Genomic DNA, 13,444 nt, shown 5'->3' on the forward strand with positions numbered 1-13,444 from the left:
TCGTTTATTGTGGAGAAATCCTAAATATTGGCTAGAACAAGCAATAAAAATGTGACTTGATGGATGAGACTATAGACTAAGATTAAGCAAGCGAAGATGTTTATGTGGGGACCAATTTTGAAAATGAGCATTTTGTTAGTAAATACTTTTATATTATAAAACAATTAGTTTCCCTATGTTACCATAACTGTGGAGACTTGAAATAGGAATACTCAGAAAATGATATGGTCGCCAGAGTCGGAAGCTGCTAATGTGGGTTCAGAACCCCAAACTTCATTCCATCAAGCAGGGAAGCGAGGGAATGAACATCCTGGCACATCTGTAACCCGGTGCATTTGGTAGACCCGTTGGGAAGCTTTGTCACTGATGATGGAATCCTAGTCAAAACAGCCTCAGCAGGCTGGAACACTCACCCCAATCCAACATATAACATGTAACAAGGCTAAGTGTTTATTTGCAATTCGGACACAAACCTCATCCCCCAGCCCCCCAAACAGAACAAACCCAACTATACAATTGTAGCATAGCAAAGGGAAAGCCCTGGCTTCCATGGTTTACATGAAAAAGAGCTGGGGGTTTGAGGGGACCACATGCTCACTATGAATCAGCAAGGTAGCACGACTGCTCTAAGATGGAGTCTGAAATGCCCTTCTGAACAAGGGCCAGACTAAAGGAAGCGACAGCCCTTTTTTGTTTTTATTAATCCGGTCTCGATATTTTTTCCATTAATTTTAGATAGAGTGGAAGGGAGGGAGGGAGGGAGAGATGGAGAGAGAGAGAGAGAAAGAAACATCAATGTGAGACTCATGGATTGGTTGCCTCCCACTGGCACCCTGACTGGGGCTGGGGATTGAACCTGCAAACCAGGTATGTGCCCTAGACTGGGAATCAAATCAGTGACCCTTCAGTACTTGGACCAATGCTCTAACCACTAAGAACACCGGCCAGGGTGTCACAGCCCTTTTTGTATTATACACAGACTCTAGTTACCCATCTGAAATAGCTGTTGGCAGAAGATTGGGGGAGTGGAGAGTTAGCTGAAAGGGTTGGGAAGGAGGACAGATAAACCAGAGCTATCTCCATTTGAGGCCTGCTTAGAAAGGCGAGTGTATTGCTCTAGACTTGTTGGTTTGTAAGGAGAGAACCCCAGCTAGGGCAAAAGGGGAATTAACCAAATGACGGGAAGGGCAGGAGTGCTGTTGGTCCTCAGAGATAACCTGGAACCAAGGACTTGAACTTCATAAGATTACCGCACCACCCTTCTTTTTTTGTGTCTCTCTGCATGTAGGTGTCATTCTCTAGAAAGTCAGCTCCAAAAGGGAGAATTATAGCCCCTAGGAGCTGTCACCTCACTCCTTTCAATTCCAGCTCCAGAGAGGAATTAATAATTGTTCTCTCTGGTCTAATTAGTTAAACTTGGGTAAGGTGCCTAACTCTAGGCTAGTTAGCTGTGGCCAGGGGATTGGCCCATGTTGGTAGCCTGCGGTGTGAGATGTCTAAAAACTCGGCATCTTCCATTCAGACCACTTGGTGTGAGTGAGAGATGAAGAATTTTCCCAAAGGGGGACTGCTGTTGTGTTCTTGTCAATGCAAAAGACAACCGCCACAATGAGGGGTCTGGAAACATGCCTGAGAAGTGGAAGAAATAACTGTGCCTGCGGATAGAAGAAATAGATAATAGAAGAAATAGTAGAAGCATGGAATTTTGGGCTAGAGTGGTACTGAGGCTCAGCATTGTCAAGTGACTTGCCCACAGATACCCAGCTGGTCATGACAAAAGCCCAGGCCTCTACCTCTGAACTCAGAGTTTCATCCCTATACTTTACTGTCTTCATCAAGAAGAAAATACGTACCAAGGAAAGCCAGGATAATCACCTTCAAACCTTTGGAGGACTCTTCTGGAAATAAGAATGGTGTTGTTTGATGATGCTCCCAAGGGCAGGTTAGGATTCATGGACAGTGATATCTGACCAGCAGAATTCTACTAGACTTAAGGAAGAGGTTAACCTCTGTGACGCCTTAACAATGGAAAGGCTGCCTCAGGAGGTAGTGCCCGGAGGCCCTCATCATTGGAAGCCTTCAGGTTCAAGTTGGATAAACGTTTGCCAATGATACTGGGAATCCCTAAAATCTCTTACCCCGAAGCACTGCAAAATAAAAACGTGGACATTGTTGCTTTTCACTGTTTTTCTCCCACCAGTTATAGAACTGATTGGCCATGCTAAATGCCGTGCTAACCATTTTGTAATAATGATCTCATTTAATCTTAACCTATAAGATAAATACTGTTATTATCTCTACCAGAGGCCCGGCACACGAAATTCTTGCCAGGGTAGGGTCCCTAGGCCTGGCCGGCAATCAGGGCCCATTAGATTCCCTGCCTCCCCGCCTCCCCGCCTCCTTCCCTCGCTCCCTCAGTGCCCCATCACCACCCCTGGTCATCTTCCATGTTCCACACCACCTGCTGATGGTTAGCGCACATCATAGCTAGTGATTGAACTCCCGGTCTCCTGGTCAAACTCCCGGTCTCCTGGTCAAACTCCCGGCCTCCTGATCAAACTCCCGGTCTCCCGATCAAACTCCTGGTCTCCTGGTCAAACTCCCGAGGGGACACTTTGCATTATATATATATCTTGCAGATGAGGCACAGAAACAGTAAATTACTTTCCCAATGGCTTGTGGAAAATTCAGGTTTGCTCCCAAGCCTCTACTCTTAACCACTGCATTCAATGGCTCCTCAAAAAATACTTGCTTCTAGTCCCATTTGCACAATGTCTCTACCCAGTGTTCTCAAAATGTGATCCTTGCAATACCTTCATCAGTACCATATATTTTTTGTTTTGATGGAGAACCAAATATTTTGAACCTCAAATTTTGTAAATACTCATGTTTCCCATGAATAATTGAACACCTCCTTTTTTTTTTTCTTTCAATATTCATGCTTCTGGGCTCTCCCAGTTACTTAATGAACCAGACTGGTGGAACGGACTGGATCTATGTTTGTGTTTCTTTTGCAACAGAGGTCAGCTTTTATTGACTGTGTTACAAAAGAGCCAGTTTAGTCAAAAAGACCAAAGCCCATGCCATCCTCAGACTCCTTAGATTCTTCTTGCTTTGCTTCCACTTCCTTCTCCTCAGCTGGGGCAGCAGCAGGGGAGGACCTCCTGCTGGCGCAGCACTAGCTGCAGGGGCAGGTCCACCAGCCCCTACATTGCAGATGAGACTTTCAATGTTGACATTGGCCAGAGCCTTTGCAAACAAGCCTGGCCAGAAAGGTTCAGTATTTACACCAGCTGCTTTAATGAGGGCATTGATCTTATCCTCTGTCACCATCACCTCACTTCATTGTCGTGCAGGATAAGGGCCGAGTAGATGCAGGCGAGCTCTGAGACTGAGGCCATGGTGTGGGTGGGTGCTGGGCGAGTGCTTCCGGGAGCGGTGCTAGTCGCTGGATGAAGTGAGGGCTTCACCCCAATGTGGCCTTAGCTCCCTTGGAAGAACCGAGCACCTTACTGGCAGCTGGGGAAAGCAGGTATATGTATTTTTTAACAAGTACCCTAGGTGATTCTAATGGGCACTAAAGTTTTAGAATTGTCCATTGCTTTCCTGGGAAGGTTAGAGGGAAGATCAGATACTGAAAAGCCTCTAACTTACCTAAGCAGCTTAGACTGCTCTGAAGGCCTTGGGGAGACACTGAAGGGCTGAAAGTCAGGGTTAACATCATCAGAATTGATTTTTTTTTTTTTACAGTAGGTTCAGTCTGGTGGCTATGTGGGCAGGGCTGGAGGCTATTTGTGTCTTCCAGGGTGATGTGGGCCTGAGCTCAGCTGAGGCGGTGAGAATGGAGAGGAAGAGATACTTTGGAGAGATGAAAAGCAAGCAGACTCAACCTAGTGGGTGAGTTCAGTCCATAAGAATGAAAGATGCCTCCTATGGGACTGGCATGCATATAGAATTCAGAAAAAAGCCCTTTCAACAGGGTGGTCAGTTGAAAACAGCATGGAGGAGATGGCACCAAAGTAGAGGGTTGGATTTCAGAGGCATTAGTGCGAATGGGAGGGAATGATGTCCCAGGATGAGGGAACACCACGGGCAAGCTAGAGGGGCAGGAAACCACAGAATGCATTTTATTGGAGCTAAGAAGTGGTTGGGGAGGGAGAGTGGGGGGAAAATTACAAAGATCAACTTGAGTCAGTGGGTTAAGGACCTTCAGCAGAATAAAGAGCTTGTCCCCAATGAATACTAGACTTAGCAGAGTGGTCACTTCGTAAGTTACATAAATGCAAAATCACTATGTTGTACACCTGAAATGAATATAATATTGTATGTTCATTATAATTGGAAAATTAAAAAAAATTTAAAGAGCTTTGTCCCTTTTATCTCAGAGGGCTTTTTGTTGGTTGGGGCTTTTGGAGAGACTGTTTCAGCCCAGTGACAGGGATGGCCCTAATTTTTGAGGCAGCCTTTCCCTCAATGTCAGTTGGACATAGAGCTGAATGCATTTAGATCCTACTTACATGAGAAATGAAATTTTCTCATCGGATGTTATAGTAAATTTCCACAGGCGAGTGTATTTTGTTGAGATAGCATCAAGCACTAAGTTCCTCTGACAGATCCTCGCCCTTTGATTCTTATCACCAACCCCCCTTTACTATCAGTAGTTATTCACCCTACAGGTCTTAGCAGTGTGTTTGCACAGGCCTAATCTCATCTGTGGTGTGGGTGGGGAATGGTGGTCGGCTGGAATGACAAAGACTGATGCCAGTGTTGCCTATTGAATAAACAGTGGAAATCCCAAGGGGTACATGGCGTGGGATGTCTGCAATAGCCTGTCGGCACAGAAATGTACGGAGTGGTGGTCAGGACATTGAATAGTTCTGGCCATGCAGCCGTGCCATGCTGAGGGCGAATAGCCTGACATTTGTGGGTGCTTTTCTGAATGCTGTGAAATGCTATGATGGTCCTAAGAAGCTGGGGAGCAGCCCTGTCTCTTTTGTGTCTCTAGCCTTGACTCCTCTGCCCAAGTCCCTCTTCTTTAGATTCTAGTATCCATGGTTTCTGCTCTCTCTGGAGTCCTGTGGAACTCATTTGTTGGATATCCAGAGGAAACAGGCTATTATCTAATCAATTTCTGAATTTCGGGTTGGTTTCCCAGCCAGAGTGTAAATTCCTTAGGAAGAGGCCACGGATTATCCTTCTATAGGGTTCTCCATTGTGCCTAGGGACAGTGTGGGCACACCGGGATTTTAGTAACGGCTTTTTGCTTGGTTGTCTGTTTGATTGAAGATATTATAGTTGCTTTCCTACCGAAGCAGCTTTAAAACAGAGTGATAAAATTACTCTCTTAGTAGGATCACAGCCATTATCTGTCACAATTGTGCATTCCCTGCCTACATCCTGAGTTGTTGGGGGGAAAAAATGCTTTCAGAATCAAATGCAGTTTCAGATTTGCTTCAGGTGAGCCTGCTTCCCTCCCATTAATATATAGCTATTAAACACCCACTCAGTGAATTTAGTGAGGACTTGGTGCTATATTAGTTGCTGCAGCGGCATTACGGGTTCTGTAGAAAACATGGGCCCTCCACTCAAGAATCCACAGGATTCCACGCTAAGCTGGCGTGCGGGCACTGGTCTGTTAATAGCTGGTTTCAGCATGTGGGACTTACTGCCCATCGGGAAGATGGGAGCAGGTTTCAACCTTACCATTTTCTCCTGTGCTGTTAGAACTAGCGCCCTAGTTCCCTACTGTTGCATCAGGTCAGCATTTGAGCAAGGGAAAGGAAGTTAAAAAGGCCCTGGATATGAAGGTAATCAGTTGGCCAAGGCAGAAAGATTTGGAGTCAGGTGGGCCAAGGTTCTAGTCTGGCTTTGGTAACCAGTTCTAGATTTGGGGGCAAGGCTCTCCAAGACTCCATTTCATCATCTGTAAAACGAGGTGCAAATGCCCACCTCCTGGGGCTATCAGGAAATGTAACTGACTCCAGCCTCACCCAGACTGGTCTCTGCTCTTTAGTCAGCATCTGTCTGCACGGTTTATTCTCCCTTCTCCGTTCTCATGGCTATGTAAGCCCCAATCATTTCTTGTCACAGAAACTGTATCTTTTATTTTTTAAGTTTTAGAAATCTCTTAAAATTATAAAAGTAATACATTCTTTTTTTAAAATATATTTTTTATTGATTAAGATATTACATATGTGTCCTTATCCCCACATTATCCCCTCCCCCCGCTCATCCCCTCCCCCCCCAGTCCAATCAATGCCTCTCTGTCTCTGGATCAGTTTCTAACCATCAGAGGTCTGTAGAGGAAAGAGTAAAAATATTAATTTACTTTCCCAAATCTTTATTCTATCCCTTAAATGTTAACTACCATAAAGAGTGGGGTGTGTATCTTTCCAGACCATTTTAATGAATTTATATAACATTCACAGAGGCATTTTTTCCACAATTAATAGAGTCATTGTGTATGTATTATTCTGCAACTTATTTTTTTCAATGAATTGATCCTTTTCTGTGAATTTATAACACCTACACATATGGATCTATATAATTCTTATAGATCATCGTGTTTATTACGTAGCTTGATTTTTATCTTAGCTCATCAACACCTGTCTTCTAATTGGCTTCTCGTTTCCGTCTCATACCTCTCCAGCCCTTCCTCCACCAGAATGAGTTCTCTAAAATCCAAATGGGGAACCAATGACCATGGGATAGTTCAATGCTCTCTACCATCTGGGCCCTGCTGACTTCTGCAATTTTATTGGAGTACTTCTCAGATTTTCTTTTTCTTTTAGCAGTAGCGGCTTTTTGTCCTCTGAAAAAAACCTATGTACCCTCCAATATATTAAACATGGAGCTCCTGGGTTTCCCGTGCACATATGTCAGGTCCTCTAGACCCCAGCTGGCTCAGGCACCTGCCCTGTCACCCAGGCCCCATTCTCCATCCTGTCACATTTTCTGTCTTAGGGCATGTTTGTCCTTCTTGAGATTAGCCTCAAAAAGACAGATATAACAAAAACCTTCTCCAATTCTCTTTATTCATTACGGTCCTGCAACCGAATACTTAAAAAAAAAAAGCCATTAGAAGCTTTCTGTTAACCTTCTTTCCTGAAGTAAAATGAATTTCAGATTTTTGTTGACATGTCCTGAATGACTCTAAGATGTCCTCTCTCAGACATGGGGATTCGGAGAGCTGGTCGTTGTCACTTTTCTGTCCTCTTTCATGGCGAACACATGAAGCATTCTCCTGTTGTTGAGCCTTTCTCTTTGTTCTGGAGTTGTTATGCTTAGATCTCATGACCCAAAGACAGTGAGGTCCTTGAGAAATGAAGCAAGAAGACAGAGGACAGCTGTCCATGAGCTAAAATACAAAGCAAGCTGCAAAACAGAATCTATCCAGCTGGGTCGTCCGTGTATCTAGCTGGCTGCCTGGAACGTGGTAGATACTCAATAAACTTTTCATCCCTGGAATGCATGTCAGGTATGACAATTCCCTCTGCGATGAGGGTGAGGAGATGCAGTTATTTCCATTGCAGGAGCTACGAGGCCCATCATTTTTTATCAGTCTAGTTTTAGAAGTGGCACCAGGGACCCGAGGGAGGTGAGGATGGCCCCCAGCTTTTCTTGCTGAACTACAGTCTGGCTGCCTCTATTCCAACCTTCATGGACCTGAACAGGGTTGGGGAGACTTGGAGGTGCTCTCACTTTGCTAAATTCACACCAGTGACAGGTTTGTACATCGTGAGTTTGATGACCACTGGAATGACCACCCCACAACCACACTGGGATCATCTAAGAAACTCTGAAAAAAAAATCTACATAAATAACTTGCAAGCTGAATTTTGTGGCTTTTGTGGATATATTTATTTATATTTTTCTAAAGAAGTAAGTCCACTGCCCTAAGACACTAAAAATGACATTCTTTGCTCCGCTCCCTTTGACCACAAAGCCACACATCTGCATCATTACCAGGAGGCTGTGCTGGGGAGTGCAATCTTCCTACTGATCTTTAAACAAGCAAAAACAAACGAAAAGCCAAGAACCCCAGTGTTGGTTGCCTGTATTTACTGATGAGACCCTGCATCTCTTATGAAGGACTTGAATCTCATCCTTGGTTTGTCTTGCTAATTTGCAACATGATAAACTGTTAGAGGGTGTCACCGCCAGTGCTCCGATCGATGATTTCTGTGATCATATTTAAGTTTTCTACATTTTATGCTTCTTGGGACATTTTCCCCCTTAATATGGATTGTGTTTGATTGGCTCTTATCTTTTTCAGACATTGGAAGTTACTCATTCTGCCTTAATTTTTGCCAGTCGTGCCTCAAAAGTTTTTCTTAAGATTGGTGACACATGTTCATTGGTTTTGAATTCATTGGGTTTTCTTTTTGACTATTGCTATGCACTCTCCCAAGTAAAATAGAGCATGCGTTTCCCCAGTCCCCCTCCAGCACTGCCTGGGCTCCCCCTCCCATGGTCTGGAACAGTGGGACATATTGTAAAGTGCAGCTTGCCTGCTCCCAGGTCAGACTTCGTTGATGGACCAAGGCATCTGTTCTCATTGAGTGGGGATTTGGCCTCCGCAGTGGTCTCACTCAGGGTTCAAGACATCCACCCCATTCCACTGATGTTGGCACTTGAGAGAAAACCAGCATCCCCTGTCTGGTCTAGCACTTCCCCCACATATGTTATTTCACTTAGTATGTAAGACTTCTCACTTCTAGGCATATCAGATATTTTGGCAACTATTTGGAAATAGCCCTTTGTCCACCAACCTCCCCTCTTCTCCCTCCCCCTTCCTTGCCAGTAGCTGTCAGTGGTCTTAGGTGGAAAAGAATGACTGAAAACCTTAAAGAGCTGTCTTTCATTGCTTTTCACAACACCTGTTTGGTAGGAGCATTTGGGGGAGCCTTCTTTATCATTTGGGGTGAAATTCGGCCATAAGTCCTAAGCGGCAGAATTGCACTGGGAGCAAGTCAGTTTCCAGGGATCTCAAAGTGTGTGTCCTCTGGTGAGGTGTACCAGTTCTCAGTGTCAAAGTGAACTATTAGCCATTAGTCTAGTTTCTGGTGTTGAGACCGGGATGGGCTTCATTCATTTCCTATATATATAGACAGAACCTTGAGTGTTCAGCCAGAGAAAATGCATTAAGATTTTCCTGACATTTTGGTATAGGGCATCTGCTGTGCCAAGGAATCAGAGAAGTAAAGATCTTGAGGTGCACAGGAATAATGAGATGAGTACAAATGTCCTTTTTGAAATTAGAATTTTCTGCCTTAGCTTGGGGTTGTTATCCTGGGGCATCTTGCAAGAGATGGTTGTTGGACTTAGGAGGGAAGCCTTGTCTTTATTTTAATAATTTCCAACACAGGGCCCAATCCTTAAGACTTCAGCAATGTATGGCCACCAGCAGAGGCAGAAAGTATATGGTACTAAGTGTCTAGAAACCACTTCAAATGTCTATTTTTAGAACATTTTTACATTCTGTTTAAATGTAGTTTTTCAAAATAGATTTTTAATGGTTATCTTCTGAATAGCGTGGATTTTCAACTATAGAGAAAAACAGCTTTTTTGAAAAAGTAGAGTATGTCAGAGGGGAAGAAGTATCTAATCCTATGTGATGGTTGCTATGGTGATGATTGAATGTAAATTTCAGTTTATATAAAACCCTGTGAAGGGTTTGATTAGAGGCCAGAGTCAAGGCTTGGTGTCAGTTGGTAAGTGGCTAAAAAGCATCTATTAATGGGCCCCCCCGCCAAAAAAAAGATGGGGTGACACAGCTCTCTCTCCACCCAGGTGTCATGGCATCACAGATTAATTTTGTAATGGTGACCAAGGCAATACAAATTAGAGCCGGGAATGAAAAACGGTGCTTCTCTTCTCCCCTGACAATTTTTTCTTTGAGTAAATTGAAGATGAGAGAGCTTCCTCCAGAGGAGGTGGGTCTTGCCAAGGTGAACTCCCATGTGCCAGCATCATTGGCTTTAAGTAGGCATTTGGTATGGGAAAGGAGATTCAAGCATCTGATATAGGAGCTGGGCTGAGTGACCTTTACAGACACTCCAACCACGATTTCCCCTCTTTTGAGTGCTTGCTCAAACTAGCAAGAAGGAAAACTGAACGAACGAACAAACAAACAAACAGCCCTAGCCAGCTTGGTCAGTAGTTAGAGCATTGGCGTGCAGACTGAAGGGTCAGGGGTTTGCTTCCGGGTCAAGGGCACGTTCCTCTGTTGCAGGTTGGATCCCTGGCTCAGGTTAGCGCATGTGTGGGAGTGAACCCCTCCTCCCCCCACTTCCACTCTCTCTAAAAATCAATGGGAAAATATCCTTGGGTGAGGATTAAAAACAAACAAACAAACAAATAAACAAACCCTGGCAGAGGGGTTAATAACATTGTGGTACCCTAAAGCTTCAGGCATTAGAATTCTAAATGCACCTGGAGAGCAGACTTTTGCCTCTTAAATTATGCAATTTAATCTAAAAAGGAATAGTTAAGGATCAGTGAGTAACTGAGCTAACTGGAACAGGTGTTTGCTTATGTAAATCCTACTCTTCAGTGCCAACTACTTAATTCTTTAGTATTTATGTGTAGTTGCTTTACTAGTACCCCCCTATATTTATTTATTATTTATATTTGTGTGTGTATATTTTTAAAAGAGAAGATTGAGAAAGCATACCAATTGCTTCCCATTCATCATGTCTATGGAAACATGGCTCTTCAAGTCCAGGCAAAATGCCAAGTCATCACTGCCCACCTGGCTAATTGCGGCCCAAAGCAATGAAGACAGGCTTAGTCAATCGATGCTATGAATATTCAGGATAATTACCAGTGTCTCAGTTTCAGGTGCCCCTACGCATGTCCTGAGTGAAATTGGGAAGTAATTGAATTTGATAACCTTCTAGCTCTTTTTCCTTCAGCCTTTTCCATTATGATTCACTGCTCAGCAGCCTCCCTTTTCAGCATCTTTATGTCCACAGTCACCCACTCTGCCTGTGGAAACACCCTGATCGAGTCCTCTTTTTGCTCAACTAGAAATACTCCAGTTCCAGAATGATCTTTCTCTTCAACACTCTCCCAAACTTAGTCAAAATCCCCTCTCCAGAGAGGCTGACCTGAGCATAACACAAGAAGGTAATTGGGTTAATGGTTATCCCTTAATGATTATCCTTAAAGGATTGTCTAGTGACGTGCAGAGACTGTGGTCTCAGATTTCCTGTCCAGTTTTTCCTCTGCCTTTGAGGCAAATACAAAAGTCAGATTTCAGATTTGTTTGGGCTGAATTATGTCCACCTCCACCCCCACCCCCACCCCCAATTCATATGTTGAAATCCTAATCATTAGTACCTCAGACTATGCCTGTATTTGGAAATAAGGTCTTTTAAGAGGTAACTAAGGGGAATGTGAGCTCATTAGGGTAAACCCTAATCCAATATGACTGATGCCCTTATAAGAAGAAATTAGGACCTAGATGTGTGTGCTCAGAGGAAAGACCATTTGAAGACACAGCAAGAAGGCAGCCAGCCATCTGCAAGCCAAGGAAAGAGGCCTCAGAAGAAACCAAACCTGCCAACATTTTAATCTTGGACTTCTAGCCTCCAGCACTATGATAAAATAAATTTCTTTTATTTAAGCCATCACATCTGTATTGTTTTGTTATGGCAGCTCTAGCAAACTAATACAGATTTATAGATGGATAACATTTGTAGGTGGCTAAGTAGTTATTACACTGAGAGGTAGAATTCAGAATTATCATAATGACCTGATTATAAGAATTATAAGAATTATTCAGAATTATCTTGACCTAGTTGAATTTGGATGATCCTAAATTCTGTTCCTAGGTCCATAAAAGCAGTTCAACTAACACAGCATGGCAGAAATCCCCCGTGGCATTAACTTGTGAAAATGAACTGCAGGTTATAGATGACTACTTGATTGATAAGGAATCAACAGTATGATGTTGCCACTGGAAACTATAACTATATTAAGCTACATTAATAAAAATATAGCTCCCCAATCTTAGAATATTGTAATTTCACTGCATTCTACCAAGTATGGTGTTTCATTCTGGGTGCTACCTTTTTACATATGACTTACGTATTTATGGTCCCAGACAGGGCATTCACACCAGACAGCTACTGTTGTGTTGGCTACAGTCATTTTTTTATTCAACAATTTAAGGGAAAAGAGTTCAGTGCCACTGACTAAACAGTCAGGCATTGCATGTTTAAAAATTCTTGTGGCACACCGCTTGATAATTGCTGTTCGAGAGGGTTTTGAGGATTTTACTTGAGCAAGAACAAACAATTGCTTATCTCTATATGGGAGACACTTTGAAAAGGACACTTCTCTTGTGAAAATCAAGGCACACTTTGGCTTACTTTTTTAATAAAAGTTGCTATGATGGGCATTTGCTGCTGGGGTCCGGCTAATTGGGACTGGATGACACAGGCCGGACATGCCCTGGAGCCCTCCCGTGGTCCCTCCTTGGCCCAACAGTGCTCTGGTGGGGTCCCTCGGCCTGGCCTGTGCCCGTGCCCTCTCGCAATCCGGGACCCCTAAGGGGATGTCGGAGAGCCGGTGTCAGCCCAGTCCCTGCAGGTCAGGCCTAAGGACCCCATCGGAGCACAAATCTGAGCACCAGGCCTCTAGTTCAAAAATAATTCCTTCTAAGGTGTGACCATGAAGCTGAACCTTTCCCCAGGGCATTTGCATTATCCCCTGTGTAGTAACTCCACTGAAGCTTTTATTAGTAAAATGTGGAGGTGGGGGAGGTTTCTGTGCAACAGAGCCTTCCAGGTGCTCTCTGCCCACTTCATACCAGCGAGCCACTCTCCTCTCCCCCTACAGGGGCTGTCTGGCACGCCCACCTTTGGAAGGTTGCTGAACCTTGACCAAAGGGGAAATCAACCATATTGTGACTGCTGGATTTGCAAAACACCACATACAAAGGGACTGCAAAATCCTGGAGAGGAAGAGTGCCCATGAACAGGGTCCTGTGGATTATGGGTATCAGTGGGAGGGGCACAGGTGCCGAGGAGAGTGGCAGACAGAGAGACAAAAGGTTGCAAGGATGACAGGGGAACAGTTTTCAACCTGCCTGAACTCAGCCACCCTTTTGACAAATGTCGCCTTCCATGGTTCATATTATAAAAATAATAGTTTTTAAAAGTTTAAATACAAAATTATATCAGAATATTGACTAAGCTTTAAGAACTACACAATTTCTCCACTCTAATTCATTACTCTGGCAGGACATTTACAAACATTCCCACCTCCCCTGTGAGATGATGGGAATCACTAGAATAGATTTTTCTTGATTCCGATCCCAATGTTGATCAGATTTCTAGCGGTTCCTGTGATTAATCTAAAATAACAGTGAACGATATTTTGCGCTCGTGCTCTGGACTCTGCACCACAAAGTGTCTCTCATGCTGCGGTCCCATAC

At 43.8% G+C, this 13,444-nt stretch overlaps 1 protein-coding gene and 1 pseudogene across 1 annotated transcript in view; one reads left to right on the forward strand and one right to left on the reverse strand.

Moving 5' to 3' along the window:
* The window catches only part of PIK3AP1 (phosphoinositide-3-kinase adaptor protein 1), a 96,541-nt gene that overhangs the window by 17,163 nt on the left and 65,934 nt on the right, over window positions 1–13,444 (forward strand). The window lies entirely within an intron of this gene.
* Window positions 3,010–3,476, reverse strand: LOC107181965 (annotated as a pseudogene).

This window comes from Myotis davidii, unplaced genomic scaffold (assembly GCF_000327345.1).
Source record: "Myotis davidii unplaced genomic scaffold, ASM32734v1 scaffold332, whole genome shotgun sequence".
Taxonomy (NCBI): Eukaryota; Metazoa; Chordata; class Mammalia; order Chiroptera; family Vespertilionidae; genus Myotis; species Myotis davidii.